The sequence below is a fragment of the Bos javanicus genome, unplaced genomic scaffold (assembly GCF_032452875.1).
Source record: "Bos javanicus breed banteng unplaced genomic scaffold, ARS-OSU_banteng_1.0 tig00004423_1, whole genome shotgun sequence".
In the NCBI taxonomy this organism is placed as follows: Eukaryota; Metazoa; Chordata; class Mammalia; order Artiodactyla; family Bovidae; genus Bos; species Bos javanicus.
In genome coordinates, this window is record NW_026894056.1 from 51,909 (window position 1) to 72,260 (window position 20,352).

At 45.6% G+C, this 20,352-nt stretch overlaps 1 protein-coding gene across 8 annotated transcripts in view; it reads left to right on the forward strand.

Annotated features, from left to right (window-relative positions):
- Positions 1-20,352, forward strand: part of LOC133244038 (P antigen family member 5-like) — a 120,050-nt gene that overhangs the window by 51,684 nt on the left and 48,014 nt on the right. The gene's annotated exons all lie outside the window — the stretch shown is intronic.

The window sequence follows — 20,352 nt, forward strand, 5'->3', positions numbered from 1 at the left end:
ACTTGGAAGGGGAAAGGCAAGTGTTACTCTCGTACAACAAGGTTCTGGACAAGGTGGGAATAAAAGACAGACACAGCCGTGGGCCTATGAAAACTGAGCCAAGAGGTTTGCTCTAGCCACTTTTTTCGCGTATGTGGTTTGCAGCAAACAAATTGACAACGTATCAGCAGCTGCACTGCTCTGTGTACCTCACCTTATCATCACTTATAAGATGGTGAACGTGTTCTGAGCACCTGAGGGGCACCAGACTCCCAGACCAGTGCTTTCCAGACTTTGTGGGCACAAGAACGTTTCAGGCAGCAAGAGGATCCTCAAGGAGCTCACCGTGGGGTGGGCAGGGAGCCAGACTGAAGACAATGGTGAAACAAGTGTAATGAGAGCCTTGGCCTCAGGAGCCAGTGGAGGCTGGGATCAGAGGGTCAGGAATGGGCTTCGCCTGGGGGTGGGATAACATAGAATATTATTGTCCCCATTTGCAGACATGGGAACCGAGGATCAGAGAGGGTGAGCATCTTACTCAAGGTCACACTGCTTGGTAGTGGTCCTGACCATTTTTCATCTGTGTGGGTTGAAATGTGAAGGTTTCTGCACTGTTCATAATACCACTCTCTCAATGTTGTCACCTATTTTAGCTCACAATCACCACGTTACACATTCCCTTGGCTCTAGGTCCTCCTTTATTAGATAAATAATCTGCTGAACAAAGTGTAGATTTCCTGTTAGCACATACAGTCTGTCCACTTTATAAACAAAATTTCTGTGCAGGACATGTTGGCTCTACCCAAACTCATTGTTTACACTGAGTTTGTACTGCACCCACATCCAGGGTAAAGAAAATGGATCACTGGGATCTGTAGTTTTACTTACCTATTTCACACAATCTCAAGCATAATTTTAAATGTAGCCAATAATCACTTAAAAAGAGTAGAGCCACTTCTTTCCTAAAATGACCACGCATGAAAGAGTTCATTCAATGTCAGTATGTTCTAGGCAGGAGACTAAAACCCTTCATAGGGAGTTGTGGAAATTCATCTCCTTAAGATATGGAAATACTTTTTTTTAAATACATTTTTACTGTTGCTGGTTCCCTGAGAGACTTAAGCAAGCAATGCCACTTCAATTTTCTCTTTCTGATGAAACAAACAAGCGAAGCAACCCTAACACACAGGCGCATAGACGTATGTAATACACCCAATAGAGGTATGTCAAATATAAGGCAATGGTATTGGAAATACAAGGGCTTCCCTGGTGGCTCAGCGGTAAAGAATCCACCTGCTAATGCAGGAGACTGGGGTTTGATCCCTGGGTCATGAAGATCCCCTGACAAAGGAAATGGAAACCCACTCCAGTATTCTGGCCTGGGGAATCCCATGGACAGAGAAGCCTGGTGGGTACAGTCCATGGGATCACAAAAGAATGCGACACGACTTAGGGACTAATCAACAACAATCGAAATACAAATGGAAACCCCTAACTAATCATATATCCAAATTTCTGACCTCAGCAGAGGTCTACTGCCCAGGATCAGCTGTATCCCAGGACACCAGACAACCAAAGATGCCTTCCTTTTTAAATTACTATACACTGCTACTGGTCGATTCAGGAGATAAAAGTTTTCAAAAGCATTGCACACCAAGGCAGGACTCAAGGAGCCTATTAAAAGTATGTACTTATTCCTATGTCACATCAAGGTCTAACTCACACACTCTGGAGAAAGAACACCTGTGATGATTTCAATATGGGAAATGCATTTCCCTGAAAATACTTCATTATTTTGCCTCATTTTGTGACGTGGGACGGCAGGTGTGGAGGAAGCTGATGCCAAGTAAAGAGCCTACTTCTGAACCTGGTGAACAGCTATTTCAGCCCAGTTATCCTGGTCATTGACTTATGTCCATAGGATGTTTTGATATCAGTTTAAAATGGGCGATGCACAAGGAAAGAAAGAGAAATAAGTCACATACAGACTGTCCGTACTGTTCATGGGGTTCTCAAGTACATCAAGGCTATATATTGTCACCCTGCTAATGTAACTTATATGCAGAGTACATCATGTGAAATGCCAGGTCGCATGAAGCACAAGCTGGAATCAAGATTGCTGGGAGTAATATCAATAAACTCAGATATGCAGATGACACCATGCTTGTGACAGAAAGCAAAGAAGAACTAAAGAGCCCCTTGATTAACTTGAAAGAGGAGAGTGAAAAATACACCACCCTTATGGCAGGAAGTGAAGAAGAACTAAAGAGCCTCTTGATGAAAGTAAAAGAAGAGAGTGAAAAAGTTGGCTTAAAACTCAACATTGAGAAAACTACGATCATGGCATCCGGTCCCATCACTTCATTCCAAATAGGTGGGGAAACAATGGAAACAGTGAGAGACTTTACTTTTTGGACTTGAAAATCACTGCAGATGTTGACTGCAGCCATGAAATTAAAAGACGCTTTCTTCTCGGAAGAAAAGCTATGACTAACTTAAACCACATATTAAAAAGCAGAGACATTACTTTACCAACAAAGGTCCGTCTAGTCAAAGCTTTGATTTTTCTAGTAGTCATGTATGGATGTGAGAGGTGGACTATAAAGAAAGCTGAGTGCTTCAGAATTGATGAGCTGTGGTGTTGGAAAAGACTCTTGAGAGTCCCTTGGACTGCAGGGAGATCCAACCAGTCCATTCTTGAGCAAATCAGTCCCGAATATTCATTGGAAGGACTGATGCTGAAACTGAAACTGCAATACTTTGGGCCACCTGATGAGAAGAACCAGCTCATTGGAAAAGACCCTGATGCTGGGAAAGATTGAAGGCAGGAGGAGAAGGGGACAACAGAGGATGAGATGGTTGGATGGAGTCACCGACGGGATGGACATGAGTTTGAGTAGGATCTGCAAGTTGGTAACGGACAGGGAAGCCTGGTGTGCTGCAGTCAATGGGGTGGCCAAGAGTCAGATATGACTGAGCAACTGAACTCAACTGAAGACTGTCCAACCGCCATCTGCTACTGAAGTGGTGGGGTATCTGGGGAAAATAACTGTTGTGAGAGAAGACGGATCCCACTTGGCTAAAGAGGATTCTGGTCCTGTGACACTAAGGCACACCTGGTTGGTCCTAGAGAGATAGATGTCTTCCTCTGTGTGTCTGTCCCTCTCTCTACCCCTGGATCTCACACGCTCTTTCTCAGGATCAGGTTCTCAACAGCAGGACGCCAATGCAGTGCCTCCCATCCCCAGCCCATGCAAGAAGCCGGGAGTGGGTGGCGGTCGGCCTCCCATCCTTAGTGTGTGTGGAATAGAAGGGTGAAGACCACTGAGAGGAGTCCTCCAGCGTCCTACAGAGCCTACCCGCCCTTCAGGGGTGAGGAATGGCGGGCCTGGTTTTGACGTCACAAAGATGTGACATTTACCCCTCCCTTATAGAATGACCTTCCTGTGTATTCCCTGGGTTGTAGTGGGTTGAGAGGAAGCCTGGAATGGCCTGAAGACAAGTAGGTTCCTCCACAGGGACGATGGCAGTAGGGCGGGGGGGATTCGGAGAAGAGGAGTTAGTGCCGGGTCCTCTCGACCGCGTGCCCGGAGGTCCTCTCCCAGCAGCTTGGAGGCTAGGAGGGACCATCCTTGCCAGAGTCGCAGGAAGTTTCCTTCCACACAGATGACAGCTGGTGATGGTCGGCTCTTGGGATCGGAAGGCGGGGGCTTCTCCCCGATGCCTGGTAATTTGTGTTGTCGCCTGTCCACGTGAGGAGCAGCTCCTGTTACTTGCATGGTTTTCTGCCAATTGTTACTAGTAACACACTAGGAAAGAGTAAAAGCAAACTATTAGAGACATTGGCTGTATTTCTACCGATTGCAATTGGGAGAGCACCACAGCCCTGAAGATCAGACTGCCAGCAAGGTGGTTTTGCACTGTACTTCATTCCACAGAGAGTAGTAGAGAAGTGACAGTGGGGACCTTTGCAGGGGGAAAACATTTAGGGGGAAATCCCGTCGACAGAAGAGGAAATGATTATCTTTGTGACCAGCTAGTTTCAGGAGAACTGACCTTTAATCACCGTTCCTAGTCATGAGACAGAAAACAAGGAGTTGGATGGTCTGTGTCTGCCCTTTAATGACAAGGAGGAAGGTCTATACTTGACCTTGTGGTAGGTAAACCCAGGAGTCACTGGATACTTTGGACGAGTCCAAAGGGGAAGGGTGGTGCTTTGCATTAAGTCATTTTGGGAACATGAAAGTCTGCAGAGATTTCTTTACTGTGGCTTTTCTTAACAGCTCAGGTGAAGTTGAACTTTGTCATCACTTTAAATATGAGCATCTTTCATGCCGGTCCCAGTAGATAAGTATAAAGGCAGAGAGGTTCGAACACACATCACCTTTGAAAATTGGATTATAATTGCTTTAAATGTTGTGCTAATTTTTGCTGTAGGACAAGGGTGAATCAGCTATAAGTGTATACATATATCCCCTCCCTCTTGAACTTCTCTTCCACCCCCGAACCCCACCCCTCTAGGTCATTACAGAGCACCAAACTAAGCTTCCTGTGCTATACAGAAGCTTGCCCTAGCTATCTATTTTACACATGGTAATCTGTATATTTCAGTGCTACTCTTTCAATTCAATCCATCCTCTCCTTGCCAGCTGTGTCCATAATTCTCTTGTCCATGACTGAGACTCTAATCTTGCCCTGCAAATAGGTTCATCTGTACCGTTTTTCTAAATTTCACATACATTTGTTGATGTAGGATATTTTTTTTCTCTTTCTGATTTATTTCACTTTGTTTAACAGACTCTAACTTCATCCAATTCACTAGAAATGACTCAAATTCGTTCCATTTTATAACTGATGAGTATTCCATTGTATATATGTACCACAACATCTTTATCCATTCATTGACAGACATCTATGTTTCTTCCATGTCATGGATATTGTAGATACTGGTGCAAGGAACATTTGGGTACATGTGTCTTTCTGAATTATAGTTTTCTCAGGGCGTATGCCCAATAATGTGATTTCTGTGTCATATGGTAGTTTTATAAGCTTCCGTGGTAGCTCAGCTGGTAGAGAATCCATGTGTAGTGTGGGAGAATCCAGTTCAAATCCTGGGTCGGTAAGACCCCCTGGAGAAGGGATAGGCTAAGCCACTCCAGTATTTATGGGCTTCCCTGGTGGCTCAGACAATAATGGATTCGCCTGCACTGCAGGAGATGGGCTTCGGTCCCTGGGTTGGGAAGATCCCCTGGAGGAGGGCATGACAACCCACCTCGGTATTCTTGCCTGGGGAATCCCCATGGGCAGAGTAGCCTGGTGGGCTACAGTCCGTGGGGTTGCAAAGAGACGGACACAGCTGAGCAACTAAGCACAGCACAGCACGTGGTAGTTTTCTTCCCAGTTTTAAAGGAAATCTCCATACTGTTCTCCATAGTGGCTGTATCAGCTTTCATTCTCGCAAACAGTATAGGAGGATTCCTTTTCTCCACATCCACTCCAACATTTATTGTGCGTAGCTTTCCGATGATGCCCACTCTGACCGCTATGATAAGATACCTAATTGTGGCTCTGATTTGCATTTTTCTCACGATGAGTGAGGTTGAGCATCTTTTCAAATCTTTGTTGACAGTTTCCATTTTTACTCTGGAAGGAATCAACACTTGAACATCACTGTATAGTTCTCAAAAGGTTTGTTTGTTTGTTTTGGTAATCTAAATGAAGGCAACAAAAAGGAGTCATTATCACCGAATAGGATCATCATCCTCTTCAGTTCAGGAAACTAAGTCACGGAGAGTGTAAGTAACTTGCCCACAGTCACAGAAGGAATAAGTGGTGGGACCTTGATTCAAATCTAGTTATCTGTGGCTTCATCACCTCCCAACTCGGCACCACAGGGTGATCGTTTCCAGATCCACACATCAGGCTCAGCACTGTCTTCTTGACTACAGACTCCCCTAGTCAACTGACAGGGCTGCAGGGAGACTGCACTCAACAAGTGCTAGGCAACTTCTGGGACACCGGAGATGCCTTCACAGGGAAGAGAAGTGTAAGACACACTGGGTCCCACAGGCCTCTACCCACCCCCTGGAGGGAGTGAGGAGCTACAGGAGGTTCTAAAGGGGGCTGTTTCTCTGAGAGACAGGCTGATGGACTGCCGTTCTGCATGCATGTGACAAGAAACACTTGTTCCTTTGAGTTTATTTCTCTTTACGGTTGACAATACATACCACATGGTGGAAAATACACAAAGCAGATGTGTAAAACCAAGCGGATATATGGATAAGCAATACATTCCCATTATACCGACGGAATACCTGACAGTAAGACAGCACTTCTTTGTAAAAGAAGAACATTCTCCTAGACTATAGCAATGAAACAGGAAATTAGTCTTTTTCTTAATTCTTAGCCTCATTCCCCCATCACATATGTGCATCATGGGCACAGAGAGGTTAGATCAGCTCCCCCAAGTCATTCTGATAGTACGTGTTTGAGTCCCCCAGGCAAGGAATATTCAACATGTCCAAACTGCACGCATCCCCCCCAACCCCCACTACCCACACAGCTGCATCTCCTTTACTGTCCCCTGACTCAGTGCAAGGCAGCCTTCTCCCCAGCTGCTTAGGCCAGAGATGCTTAAAGCCATCCTTGCCTGCTGCCTCTCTCTCACCACACTCTCAATCATCAAGCCTCACCTCTCTGCCTCCTAAGTCTAAGTAAGATCCTGTTCCTTCTCTCCATCAGCACAGTGAGTTCCTTAGGCCAAGTCACCCTCGTCTCTCTCCTTGACAAGCACCAGCAATCCTGATACTTTCCAACACATGGTCTGTCCTGCTGCCTAAGGAAGGGAAGCTTTCTTCAGTGCAATCTGGACATGACACCCCTGCTCAAAACTCTGCATGGGCTGCCTGCTGCTCTTAGGATACTGTCCAGCCTCCTGGACTAGGCACAGTAGGTCTTGTCTGCCCCCAAATGCCCGATCTTCACCAGACACCCTCCATCTGCTCCATGCCCCACTTGATATTTCAGCCACCCAGACCTCTCTCTGTTCATCAGGTGGCCGGTGTGCTCACACTCCTACTCCCTAGCCGCCCCCCGCCCCCTCTCACTCCCTCCCCACCCACCGAATTCACAATCTCACTCCTGCCTTTGCCTGCATCTTAACATGCCCTTCCTCCCTCCTCACCTGCCTGATTCCTTCTTAGGTTCAGCTGTCAGGCTCGGTAGAGCAATTTCCATTTTTCCTGGGAAGTACCTGGGAGAAAAGTCACAGTTGACAGATTTGATATTTTTACCAAATGGAAGGTGGTGGAGATTTCACTATGAATCCCTGCTACACGATGAGCTGACGAGAAATGCAATCTGATGCCAGAGTTTGTCTGGGAAAGGCTTCCTTGCTAAGCATAGGATACAGACAGAAAAGCTCTCCTCGTGCTTTATATGTGCCCGTTGTTGTGTTTGAATAGGGCCTTTTGAATTTGGTCACAGAGTTGGAAGCATAAAGGGATCCAGGGTGACCACCTGCTTCACAGTGAGGAGGGATAAGCCGAAGCATGGAAATTTCACAATGTCACTTTATGGTGTCTGTGACCCAGTACATGGAACAGGAGTTGAAGCGCCCTACCCACACACTATGTTTTGCTGAGATTTTCACTATTTTTCCCTCTATAGTCTGAGTTTCTGTTAGGACAAGATGAAGTATATTAACACGTCCTCCCTATGTAGGGGTTTGATTTACTAGTCCCTGTGGTCATCAGGGAGGCAAGGATGAGCTGCCAGCTCAGTATGGGGACCCTCCTAGGGAATGTCACAGCACCTTCTTGCAACTCCTCAAGTGTCTCCACCTGGTGCCATCAACCCATGGAGGGAACTGCCAGTTCCTGTGATGGCCAGTGGAGGGAGCGACCCCACTCGTGCTTCTACGTGCTACAGATTCAACTGTGAGGACTGACTTCCTTCACTACAACTTCTCTGAGCAGAACACACCTAAATATGAAATGAAGTGTGTGCCTGTGATATGTAAAGCCAATTAAATAGTTGGACACGGCACCAGTTCCACCACCCCACCCCAACCCCCACCCCAGCCAGAGGATGGAGTAGACTCTCAGGGGCTCTGGCATGCCTCCCTCCCCACTGACGTGTCTGTAACACAGGGTGCAGTGTAAATGACTCCCCTGGAGTCTACTTATGCAGTTTGTGGCAGCCGGGCATGTGGGGTTTTATTCCCCACAGACCCAGAGGGGTATGGATGAACCCCAGCCTTCTCATAGACAAGGAAGCAAGCTGAAAGAGCTTAGGTGGCTGATGCACTAAAAGCTGAATCGGGGAGTCACACCCTAGTTTCTCTTGAGTGCAAAGCCAGTCTTCTCTGCAGTCACAACAACACGCGTGGCTTGTGTTTCAGTTACCGAGATGCAGATGTTGTTCCATGAGAGGAGAGCCATCAGTGTCCCAATCTCCTGTCCACTTGTGAAACGTGGGTACCCAGTAGGGCAAAGCCACCCTGAAAGGTTCTAAGCCCCTTTGTGTGCGCCTTAGGAGGACCTGCCTTGCAGTCAAGAAACTGGAATCCGCTGGTAAGAAAGGGTTGCTCCAGAGGCAACACCAAGCAGGACTTTAACTTCCCCTGCGGGGAGGCACTCTGCCATATCAGAGAGGCTTTGCAACCAGCCCCCACCCCAGTTATGTCTCCACCAGTCTCACTCTATTTATCAGATATAAGGAATCGGGAGGCACGCCAAAGCACAGGAAGTGTTTTTAGTGGCTGTAAGACAGCGCTGGAGACGACCCAGCTGCTATGGTGCTCTGGAGACAACTGGGAATGAAAGTCTGTCTGGCTCCACCTGTATCCAGGTCTGTGCTCTTCTGCTCATGTGTGTGTAAACTGTGGAAGGTCAAAGTGCCACCTCAAGAACCCCCCACCCCGGTCCCCACCACGAGAATGTGTCCTGACTAGGGACCCACACCAAATCCCACCCCCGGACATTTGGCAGGGGTCAGATGCTCTCTTCTGTGTTCCCAGAGTTCTATAATTTAAATCCTGCCATCACTTTTCTCACACAGCACGTGGCAGTCATCTGCTTGTAGGTGACAGTTCTCATCATCCCTAATGAATCCAGCCGCAGTAGGAGGAGACATAGCATCTGGTCCCTGCTTAGAACTACTTCCTCAATGAATGAAGGACCGGGACTCAAGGTAAATTCTCAGTCAATAAAGCGTAGCTCTTCGTGGACCAGTTACTTTTGTGTTAATAACGACACAGGAGAATGGAGTAAGCAGGACATCTGTGGAATCAGATTCTCTTCCCTTTGGGGGTGGGGATTGGAGTGCATGTTTCATATGACCCTTAATTCTGGAAACTCCTGATCAAAGAGGCTGCAAGGTTCATTACACACGTGTGGGTCACTCTGTTGCCCCATCAGCCACATTTGTAGCCTCACAGTGGAACTGGGGTCAAGATCCTGAGAGCACCATTCAGGTCACTGAACGTTTCCCAAGGACCAAGTGGCAATGTAGGCCCTGCAACTATGTGTCCAGACGATGGACTGTTGAATGAACTCAGGCTGCTAGTGGAGTCTCTGATACTGTGCCTGGAGCACAGGCGTCTATGGAGTCAGGGACACCAGTACAGGTAGGAAAGGTGTGTCGCGTCCAGGAGAGGCCATTAGCCTCACTCGGAGCTGCCCCTCGTGCATCCTCCTCACTCCTTGCTTGCCCCACCTCAGCTGTCTCTGCTCTTTCCCCCTGTCCTGCCTCTGCCTCCCTCACAGGCCTGGCACAGGCATGTCCATCAGCACCTATGACCCCTGCTTGTCCCTGTTGTTTTGCCAACAGAGCAGACTCTTACCCAGTGCCACGGTATCTAGTCCCCACTTTCTGTTCAACTCTCACTCCCTGCTCCCAGCTGCCCTGGCCTCCTGACAGTATCTGCCCCCTGCATTTATCCCCACTGTTCCCTCTTCTGCAATATCCTGACTCCAGATGTCTGCTGTGCTGACTCCTTTCCCCCTTCAAGTCTTTGTTAAAATATCAGCTCTTCAATGAAGGCCGCCCTGGTTGCTCTTTTCAATACTGTGACTTGCAGCTTTCCCCTTTGCTGCCCGCAGTACCAGTCCCTTACAGGACTTACACGTATCTGATCACAGCACCACCCCCTTCTAACACACTGTAGAATGTCCTGGGTTGTTATGAGGAGGGTTTACTGGGTGCCTCCTACACCTACCCCTTCCCCTTTGGGGAGAGTAAAGTCCAGCGCAGGGCTTTCTGTGGGCTGGCCACTTGTATCCACCACAGAGAGCCAAGAAAAGCCTCGATGAATATGTCCTGCCTGAAGCAATGTGCCTGCCTCCCTGCTAGTCCGTGAGACCCCTGAGGGTCCTGTTCTCATCCTTGGGGCAGGCCCTCCCTCCACGCAGGGAGAGGGCCTCAAGGTGCGGGTGCCTCAGTTTCAGCCACACCTCCAGCCCAGCAGCTCTGTGACCTGGGACTCAGGAGTCACCTGGCTTCACTTCAAAGTATAAACGCCTGTCTTTAAAGGAATGTAGATATTTTCAATGTTTAGACTTTACTTTGGGCCTCAAGTTTTTTGGCACCCACATTGAGTAGGAATTGTTGTAGCCTCTGAAACACAAGTTCACAATTTTTGATGAATTTGGTTGTGCCAATGTGAAACATACTAGAGTGTGAAGTCAAGTTGGCCTTGGGAAACGTTACTGTGAACAAAGCTGGTGGAGTTGACGGAATCCTGGCTATTTCAAATGCTAAAAGCTGATGCTGTTAAAGTGCTGCACTGAATATGCCAGCAAATTTGGAAAACTCCGCAGTGGCCACAGGACTGGAAAGGTCAGTTTTCTTTCCAATCCCAAAGAAGGGTCATGCTAAGGAATGTTTAAACTACTGCACAACTGCACCCATTTCAGATGCTAGCCAGGTCATTCTCAAAATCCATCATGTTAGGATTCAACGATATGTGAACAGACAAGTACCAGATGTACAACGTGGATTCAGAAAAGGCAGAGGAATCAGAGATCCAACTGCCAACATCCATTGGATCATAGAAAAAGCAAAGGAATTCTGGGAAAAAATTAATTGACTATGCTTCACGACCTAGATAATCACGATGGTGTGATCACTTACCTACAGCCAGACATCCTGGAATGTGAAATCAAGTGGGCTTTAGAAAGCATCACTATGAACAAAGCCAGCGGAGTTGATGGAATTCCAGTTGACCTATTTCAAATCCTAAACATGATGCTGTAAAAGTGTTGCTCTCAATATGTAAGCAAATTTGGAAATCTCAGCAGTGGCCACAGGACTGGAAAAGGTCAGTTTTCATTCCAATCCCAAAGAAAGGGAATTCCAAAGAATGCTCAAACTACCGCACAATTGCACAGATCTCACACGCTAGTAAAGTAATGCTCAAAATTCTCTAAACCAGGTTTCAGCAATACGTGAACTGCGAACTTCCAGATGTACAAGCTGGTTTTAGAAAAGGCAGAGGAACCAGAGATCAAATTGCCAACATGTGCTGGATCAAGGAAAAAGCAAGAGAGTTTCAGAAAAACATCTATTTCTACTTTATTGACTATGCCAAAGCCTTTGACTGTGTGGATCACAATAAACTGTAGAAAATTCTGAAAGAGATGGGAATACCAGACCACCTCACCTGCCTCTTGAAAAACGTGCATGCAGGTCAGGAAGCAACAGTTAGAACTGGACATGGAACAACAGTCTAGTTCCAAATAGGAAAAGGAGTACATTAAGGTTGTATATTGTCATCCTGCTTATTGAACTTATATGCAGAGTACATCATGAGAAATGCTGGACTGGAGGAAGCACAAGCTGGAATCAAGATTTCCAGGAGAAATATCAATAACCTCAGATATGCAGATGATACCACCCTTATTGCAGAACGTGAAGAAGAACTAAAGAGCCTCTTGATGAAAGTGAAAGAGGAGGGTGAAAAATTTGGCTCAAAGCTCAACATTCAGAAAACTAAGATGATGGCATCTGGTCCCATCACTTCATGGGAAATAGATGGCGAATCAGTGGAAACAGTGACAGACTTTATTTTTTGGGCTCCAAAATCACTGCAGATGGTGATTGCAGCCATGAAAGTAAAAGACGCTTGTTCCTTGGAAGGAAAGTTTTGACCAAACTAGACAGCATATTAAAAAGCAGAGACATTACTTTGTCAATAATGATCCATCTAGTCAAGGCTATGGTTTTTCCAGTGGTCGTGTATGGTTATGAGAGTTGGACTATAAAGAAAGCTGAGTGCCAAAGAATTGATGCATTTGAGCTGTGGTGTTGAAGAAGACTCTTGAGAGTCCCTGGGACTGCAAGGAGATCCAACCAGTCCATCCTAAAGGAAATCATTCCTAGGTGTTCATTAGAAGGACTGATGTTGAAGCTGAAACTCCAATATTTTGGCTACCTGATGTGAAGAGTTGACTTATTTGAAAAGACCCTGATGTTGGGAAAGACTGAGGGCAGGAGGAGAAGGGCATGACAGAGGATGAGATGGTTGGATGACATCACCAACTCAACAGTCATGAGTTTGAGTAAACTCCGGGAGTTGGTGATGGACAGGGAGGCATGGAATGCTCCATTTCATTGGGTCACAAAGAGTCAGACACGACTGAGTGACTGAACTGAACTGAACTGAACTGAACTGAAAGCCTTTCACTGTGTGGATCACAACAAACTGTGGAAAACTCTTCAAGAGATGGGCCTAGCAGACCACCTCACCTGCTTCCTGAGAAAGCTATATGCAGGACAAGAAGCATCAGCTAGAACTGGACGTAGAATAACAGACTGATTTAAGCTTCAGAAAAGAGCACGTCAAGGCTCTATATTGTGACCTTGCTTATTTAACTTATATGCAGAGTATATCCTGTGACATGCTGGGCTGGATGAAACTCAATCTGGAATCAAGATTGCTTTTAGAAATATCAATAACCTCAGATACACAGATGACACTACCTTTATGGCAGAAATTGAAGAGGATCTAAAGAGCTTCTCAATGCAGGTGAAAGAGGAGAGTAAAAAAGCTGTCTTAAAACTGAGCATTCAAAAAGTAAGATCATGGATCTGGTTCTGTCACTACATGGCAAATAGATGGAGAAAAAAATGGAAACACTGAGAAACTTTATTTTCTTGGGCTCAAAAACCAGTGCAGACCGTGACTGCAGCCGTGAAATTAATAGACACTTGCTCCTTGGAAGAAAAGCGATGACAAACCTAGACAGCATGTTCAAAAGCAGAGACATTACGTTGCCGACAGAGGTCCCTATCGTCAAAGCTACAGTTTTTCCAGTAGTGCTGTATGGATGGGAGAGTTGGACCTACAGAAGGCTGAGCATCAAAGAATTGAACCTTTGAAACCGTGATGCTGGAGAAGACTCTTGAGAGTCCCTTGAACAGCAAGGAGATCAAATAAGTCAATCCTAAAGAAAATCAACCCTCAATATTCATTGGAAGAACTGATAGTGAAGCTGAAGCTCCAATATTTTGGCTACCTGATGTGAAGAGCCGACTCATTGGAAAAGACCCTGCTGCTGGGGAAGATTGAGGGCAGGAGGGAAAGGGACCAACAGAGGATGAGATGGTTGGATGGCATCATTGCCTCAATGGACATGGGTTTGAGCAAACTCTGGGATATAGTGAAGGACAGGGAAGCCTGGCGTGCTGCAGTCCACAAGATTGTAAAGAGTCGGACACGACTGAGCCACTGAACAACAATGTGATATGTTTCAATCCCTGATAGCTCAGCTGTTAAAGAATCCTCCTGCAATGCAGGAGACCCTGTTCGATTCCTGGGTTGGGAAGATCCACTGGAGAGGGGATGGGCTACCCACTACAGTATTCTTGGGCTTCCCTTATGGCTCAGCTGGTAAAGAATCCGCCTGCAATGCGGGAGACGTGGGTCCGATCCCTGGGTTGGGAAGATTCCCCTGGAGAAAGGAAAGGCTAGGGAAGGGAAAGGAAGGGTCCTCACACTATGGGTCGCAAAACCCAAATATCAATGATACCCTCGACCAGATATGGACCAAGGAAATAGCAGCTGGCAGACCTCACTGCACTGGACACCCAACACCAAACAATCCACCAAACTGAAACTCTAGAGACTCAATAAATGAGGCAAGACACATGAAATCAGATGAGATGAAATTTGAATACAGGCCGACATGTATTTTAGCAACTTCATAAGCTGCCATGGAGAAATCCAACTGCACAGAGCACTGGTATGGTGAACGCATACAGCCCTTTCACAATGTTCCATGCAGCCACCACAAAGAGACCTCAGACCATGGTACCCCGCATCCTACAAACCGCAAAGTTCACAGCCTAAGGCATAGTAAACCCCTCAAGGGTTCAGCACCCTCAATCCCTGGTTCACAGACTTATCTCCAGGTCAGAGATGGCACACTCAGGGTGCAGAGCCACGAGAGGGTCAGATCCCTCCCATGCTTTGACAAATACACTTTGTGACGTCACAACCAAGGGTATGGACACCCAGGGTATTCACAGCCCCTGAAATCCCTACGTGGATCAATCCTAGTTGTGGACTTGAAGCTCTTATAAGGAACTGGACACAAGGTGTCCAGCCTCCTGCCAAGACCTCCCACCCTCCAAATGGTACCCAGATGCCAGTAAAGGCACATTCACTCCCCTGCCCCACTGAGGCCAGTGTGAACTGGTGAAACACCTTTGCAGGGGTCTGTGGCAGCACCCATCAGAATTTACATCCCGTGCTGCCCTCACCCTCAGCAGCATTTGCCTTCATGAAAGAGGGACAAGTGTCAGTCCTATTCTGTGATGCCTCCTTGGCATTTAGAACAGCGTCAGGCACATGCACATAGTAGGTACTCCACAGATGTGTGTTTAGCCAAGGAAGTCTTTGATCCAGCGGTCTCCCTGCTGTGAATGTGCCTTAAGGAAATATTCCCACATGCTCAGAGATGTGTGTACAATGACAGCAAATTTCTAGGGGAAACTCTAGTGCCCATTGATAGTCAGCAACCATTTACTTAAATTTTCATTAATTTCTTTCAACTGGTATTATCATTTTCAATGTACAAATCTTACACCTCCTTGATTAAACTAATTCCTAAGTTCTTTTTATATTGTAACTGGAATTTTCTTACTCATTAGGAATATTCACCACTAGTATGGAAATACAGTTGAGTTTTGTATATTGGAGCTGGTGATGATTTCACGGGTGCATACACAGCTTTTTACATGTCACACATACCACAATAAAGTGGTTTAAGAAAATAAAAATGAAAGCAAAGTAAAGGTATGCCCAAATTTAAAAAAAAAAAAAAAAAAACCTCAGGGAATGTGTTGGTAGAACTGGCTTACAAGAAAAACTAAAGGAAGTTCTTCATGCTACAATAAGTGAATTCAGAGGTTAATCTGAATCCATGTGAAAAAGCAAAGAGCACAGGTAAAGTTAATTATATGAAGAAAAATTCTTTATGGATACATATTTCACTCCTTTCTTCCTGTATTGAAAAAACAACTGTCTAAAACAATATCACATAATTTATTGTTGTGAAAGCAGTAGTTGCTCAGTCATGTCTGACTCTTGGCAACCCCATGACTGTAGCCTGCTAGGCTCCTCTGTCCATGGGATTCTCCAGGCAAGAATACTGGAGTGGTTAGCCATTCCCTTCTCCATGGGATCTTCCTGACCAAGGGATTGAACCCGCGTCTCCTGCATTGCAGGCACATTCTTTAATGTCTGAGTCACCAGAGAAGCCCAATTATTGTTGGGCCAACAACATATGGCATGTAATATATTTGCAGTAGCAGCACAAAGGAGGTGGTTTGGAGCAAAGTTGTATTAGGTAAGGAGACAAATCTGGATGGTGTCAAATCCATACAAACATATGCAAAGTATCAGAAATCATGACCAAGAGGGTGAATATAACAGAAGTTATAAATAGATACCTGATATCCTGCCGTATATCAGCTTTTCATCACATAGTGTTATATATAATGTAATAATAATAAGAATGTATTAATGGGCTTACCCTTTACAGATTTATGATATATGTGACAATATGAGGAAAAGAGGGAAACCTGAATAGAGCGATATAGGAGTAATGTTTCTGTATCTCATTAGCATTTGTGTAAATTTCAAGCTGATTGTGATAAAGTAAGATGTTTATGGTGGCATACAGCTAAGGAAACAACTTAAAAGTAGTGGAAAATCAGTAAAGTGTTTAAAATGCTACATTAGAAAATATACATTGGATGGAAAAGAAAGCAGTACAATGAGGACCATAGAACAAAATGACATGAGACATAAATATACATTGGTAGATGTAAGTCTGTATCAACATTAAATGTAAATGGATAAAACAATCCAACCAGAAGGCAGACACTGAGAGAACAGTTAAAAAAACATGCATGTGTATGTGGTCTACTGAGGACACACTTTAGATTCTAAGATACACAAATTACCATGTATGTGTGTGTGTGTTCAGTCACTCAGTCGTGTTTAACTCTCTGGTGCCCCATGGACTGTAAACTGCCAGGACCCCTCTTCATGGAATTTTCCAGGCAAGAATACTGGAGCGAGTTGCTATTTCCTACTCCAGGGGATCTTCCAGAGCAAGGGATTGAACCTGAGTCTCCTGCATTGGCAGATGGGTTCTTTACCACTAGCGCCACCTGGGCTAGTCACTGGAAGGACGGATGCTGATGCTGCAATACTTTGGCCACCAGATGCGAATAGCTGACTCATTGGAAAGGACCCTGATGCAAAAATTGAAGGCAGGAGGAGAAGGGGGTGACAGAGGGAGATATGATTACATAGCATCACCAAGTAATGGACATTAATTTGATCAAACTCAGGGAGATAGTGTAGGACAGAGGAGCCTGGCATGCTGCAGGCCATGGGTAGTAAATAGTTGGACACAACTGAGCGACTGAACAACCACCACCACCACCACCTTACCTTTGAGCTTCCCTAAGATTCCAGAGCCACACTCTCAGCAGGACTAAGAAGCTTTCTGTGTCTCTCAGTGGTAAAGGCTGAGACTTATGTCTTCACACACTCAGTTGCCCCTGCTTAGGGCTGATGGTGGGTCCTTAGACTGCTCATCACTCCCTCCCAGAACTCAGACCAGGAAGCCTTCTCACAACAAGAATGGAGCACCTACCCAGGTACAGAAATGGGAGTTGGAGCTGTTTACCCCCTCTCAATGTGTTTTCTCCCTTTACATTCATTTGCACATTTCTTCTTGAGTCACCGAATCCAACTCTGCTCATCCCCACCTGGTAACTGTAACAAGCTGCACCTGCATCTCTATCAGGGCGGGTGCACGTACCCCCTGCACTATGTATTTTCCTTCTCTCCCTTCAGAATCTCTAGACTCCCAGACACCACCCTCAAAAGGGGCAGTGATGCAGGGGAGGTTGTGACTCTCATCCACAGCCTGGGTCAAAGCACAGCTGTGTTATATATAACCTCTTTCCCTCTTAGAATGAACCTTATCTTCTAACTTTCCTCCTGCTTCTTGGCCACCCTGCTCACCGTTTTACTTTGCTTTGCCCTTAGGTCCATTCCCTGTGTTTCTCCTTTGCACTTCTTTTCTGTTTATGTGTCTGTCTGGCCCACCAGTGTGATATTCCCATCATCCACCTCACATCACTGGTCTTGTTATTTCAAGCATTGCAGACACGTCCTGAGACATGCTAGTAATCAATGTGTGTGTACTCAATGAAGGAATATTTTTAATGACTGACAGGAAAAGCATCTCCTCCATGTAGGAGTCAGTATATAGGTGTCATATTTGTAGCACCATACATAGTCTTGTGTCTTGTTCCAGACACTGTAAGAGTGTGACTCTGTCTTGGTGCCCTGGTGCCCTTGCATGTCCCCACTTAGGCTATGTAGACAATGCTAAACTGCAGGCTGACTTGAATCTTGGCAGAAAACCTCCTGATTGCTCTTGCAGCAAGGGGAGAGAAGCAGCCTGATGAAGAGCTGCTATGATGCCATTTCTCACCTGCCTCCTCATCCAGCTGGAGGTGACACAAAGTTGTTACTCATCCACCTCTGGTTTCAGTTGAACATAGGATGGTCTCCCTAGGCCCAGCTGAGAGTACAGCTCTGGACTGCAGAGCTTCTCAGTGCCATAGGGCACAACTGTGGACTCCTTCCTGGCAGAGACCTACCACTTGTAGTGCCTTTACTGAGGCCTTCCAATTCAGTGGCAAACTGTGGGACTAGGGACAAGGCAACTGACACCAGGGTCATATTGCTTCTGCACTGTCTGTAAGGTAGAATCTGAATCCATTCGGGTTCATTGTCTCCTTACTGGCCAAGCCCGTAGAAGGTGACAAGCCAAACTAACAACTGCAGTGGTGCCCTGAGGCCCTGTAGCTCCTGCGCTGTGACTTAGGGACTGGCTGCCTGACTACGTGACACAGTCTGGTGTTGAGTTGTGTGATGTTGCGTGACCAGAATACTGGCTTATTTTCTTTGTCATCACACACAGCAAGGAGCACAGTTTTCACTACATATTATGACTTAGCGTAGCCTTGTCAGTCCTCATTAACAAACCAACCTTAGAATGGATGCCATGTCTGAAACCAGCTATTGAATCTGCTATTGAATCAATATATTTATATAGACAAAATGTTTCTCAAGTCCAGTTCATTTTAAAAGTTAACCTTATAGCCTACTTGAAATTCAAAATCTGTATCACTTGTGAGAGAATTGTAATTGTAAATGTTTAAATGAAAAAATGGAGTAGAATAAGCCAAATCCATTTGTAATGAAATACCTACTTCACATGTTATCTTGTTTATTCTTCCTAGCAAATAGTGTGAACTTGTAATTTCCACTTTAGAAATGGGGAAACAGATGCAAAGGATGTAAATACCTTTCTCACCTTCACTCAGTATGTGTCAGAGCCAGTACTGATACTCTGAGTTATGTCACGTGCTGTGCTTGGTCGCTCAGTCGTGTCTGACTCTTTGTGACCCCAGGGACTGTAGTCCGTCAGGCACCTCTATCCACGGGGATTCTTCAGGCAAGAATACTGGAGTGGGTTGCCGTGGCCTCCTCCAGGGGATCTTCCCAACACAGGGATCAAACCCAGGACTCCAGCACTGCAGGCAGATTCTTTACCATCTGAGCCACCAGGGAAGCCCAGTTATGTCATGTCATAGCCAATAAGGAGACAGAGCAGGTAAGACTCAAGTCATTTTGTCTCACGAAGTTCCCCTCATTCCTTTCCCTTTTCTTCTACCTAGGATCTAATGTTGTCAGACAGCTGCATGACCTAGGGGCTTTTTCACATACTTTTTGGTAAGTTGGGATACTCTTAAATGTCTCATGGTAGATTTGAACCTCCCATTTTCAGTCCTTTAGGACCTGGATTTTCATACCTCTGTAAGGGCACAACAGCTGCTATTTATAATCCCGTTATTCGCTAAGCAGAGTGAAATCTGAATAGGTCATTTGTTGGAGAAATGTATTTTTTTGATGCATGAGGATGCAGATGGGGGCTCAGAGATGTAAGCGCTTTGTTATTATGTTAATAATAAGGATATAAGGGAGGAATCAGACAGCTGGAGGACTTCCCTGTAGCTCAAACGGTAAAGAATCTGCAAGAGACCAGGGTTTGATCCCTGGGCTGGGAGGATCCTCTGGAGAAGGGAATGGCAATCCACTCCAGTATTCTTGCCTGGAGAATTCCATGGACAGAGAAGCCTGGTGGGCTACAGTTCATGGGGTCGCAAAGACCTGGACACAACTAAGTGATTCACACATACACACACACACTCACAGCCAACTGGAGGGCTTCTGAGATCTGGTGACTATCAAGCCAATGGAGGACGTCATGGAGAAGAAAAGATGTTTGTGGCTGTTCTCTCCCTGCACCCAAAAAACCTTGGAAGGCAAGTCAGAAATGTGTGAAAGATACGCTGTGCCATTTGCCATGCAATTTGACAGCAGTTCTTTTCCTGTCTCCCTACAACCTTTAACAATGGCTTTGGCATTCCATTTCTCTATAGGACAGTACAAATATATTAACTTTTTAAAAATGTTTCTCTGTCAGTGATTTCATCAGGGACACCGTATGAGATTTGGGTGGCACATTTTGTAAGCCCATTTATTCAAGAGAAGACCAAAGGCTTTTATGAATTTTTTATATGTGGGTATATATATGTATGTATATGCATTAACATGTAGATTACACGTAAAGAATATGTTATGACCCAATTTTTTTAACCCTAGAAGTGCAAGGGTGGTTTACATGTATAAGGTTACCAATGCAATTCACCACATAAATAGAAAAATGGAGGGAAAACAATTCTATGATCATCACAATTGATGCAGTATAAGTGTTT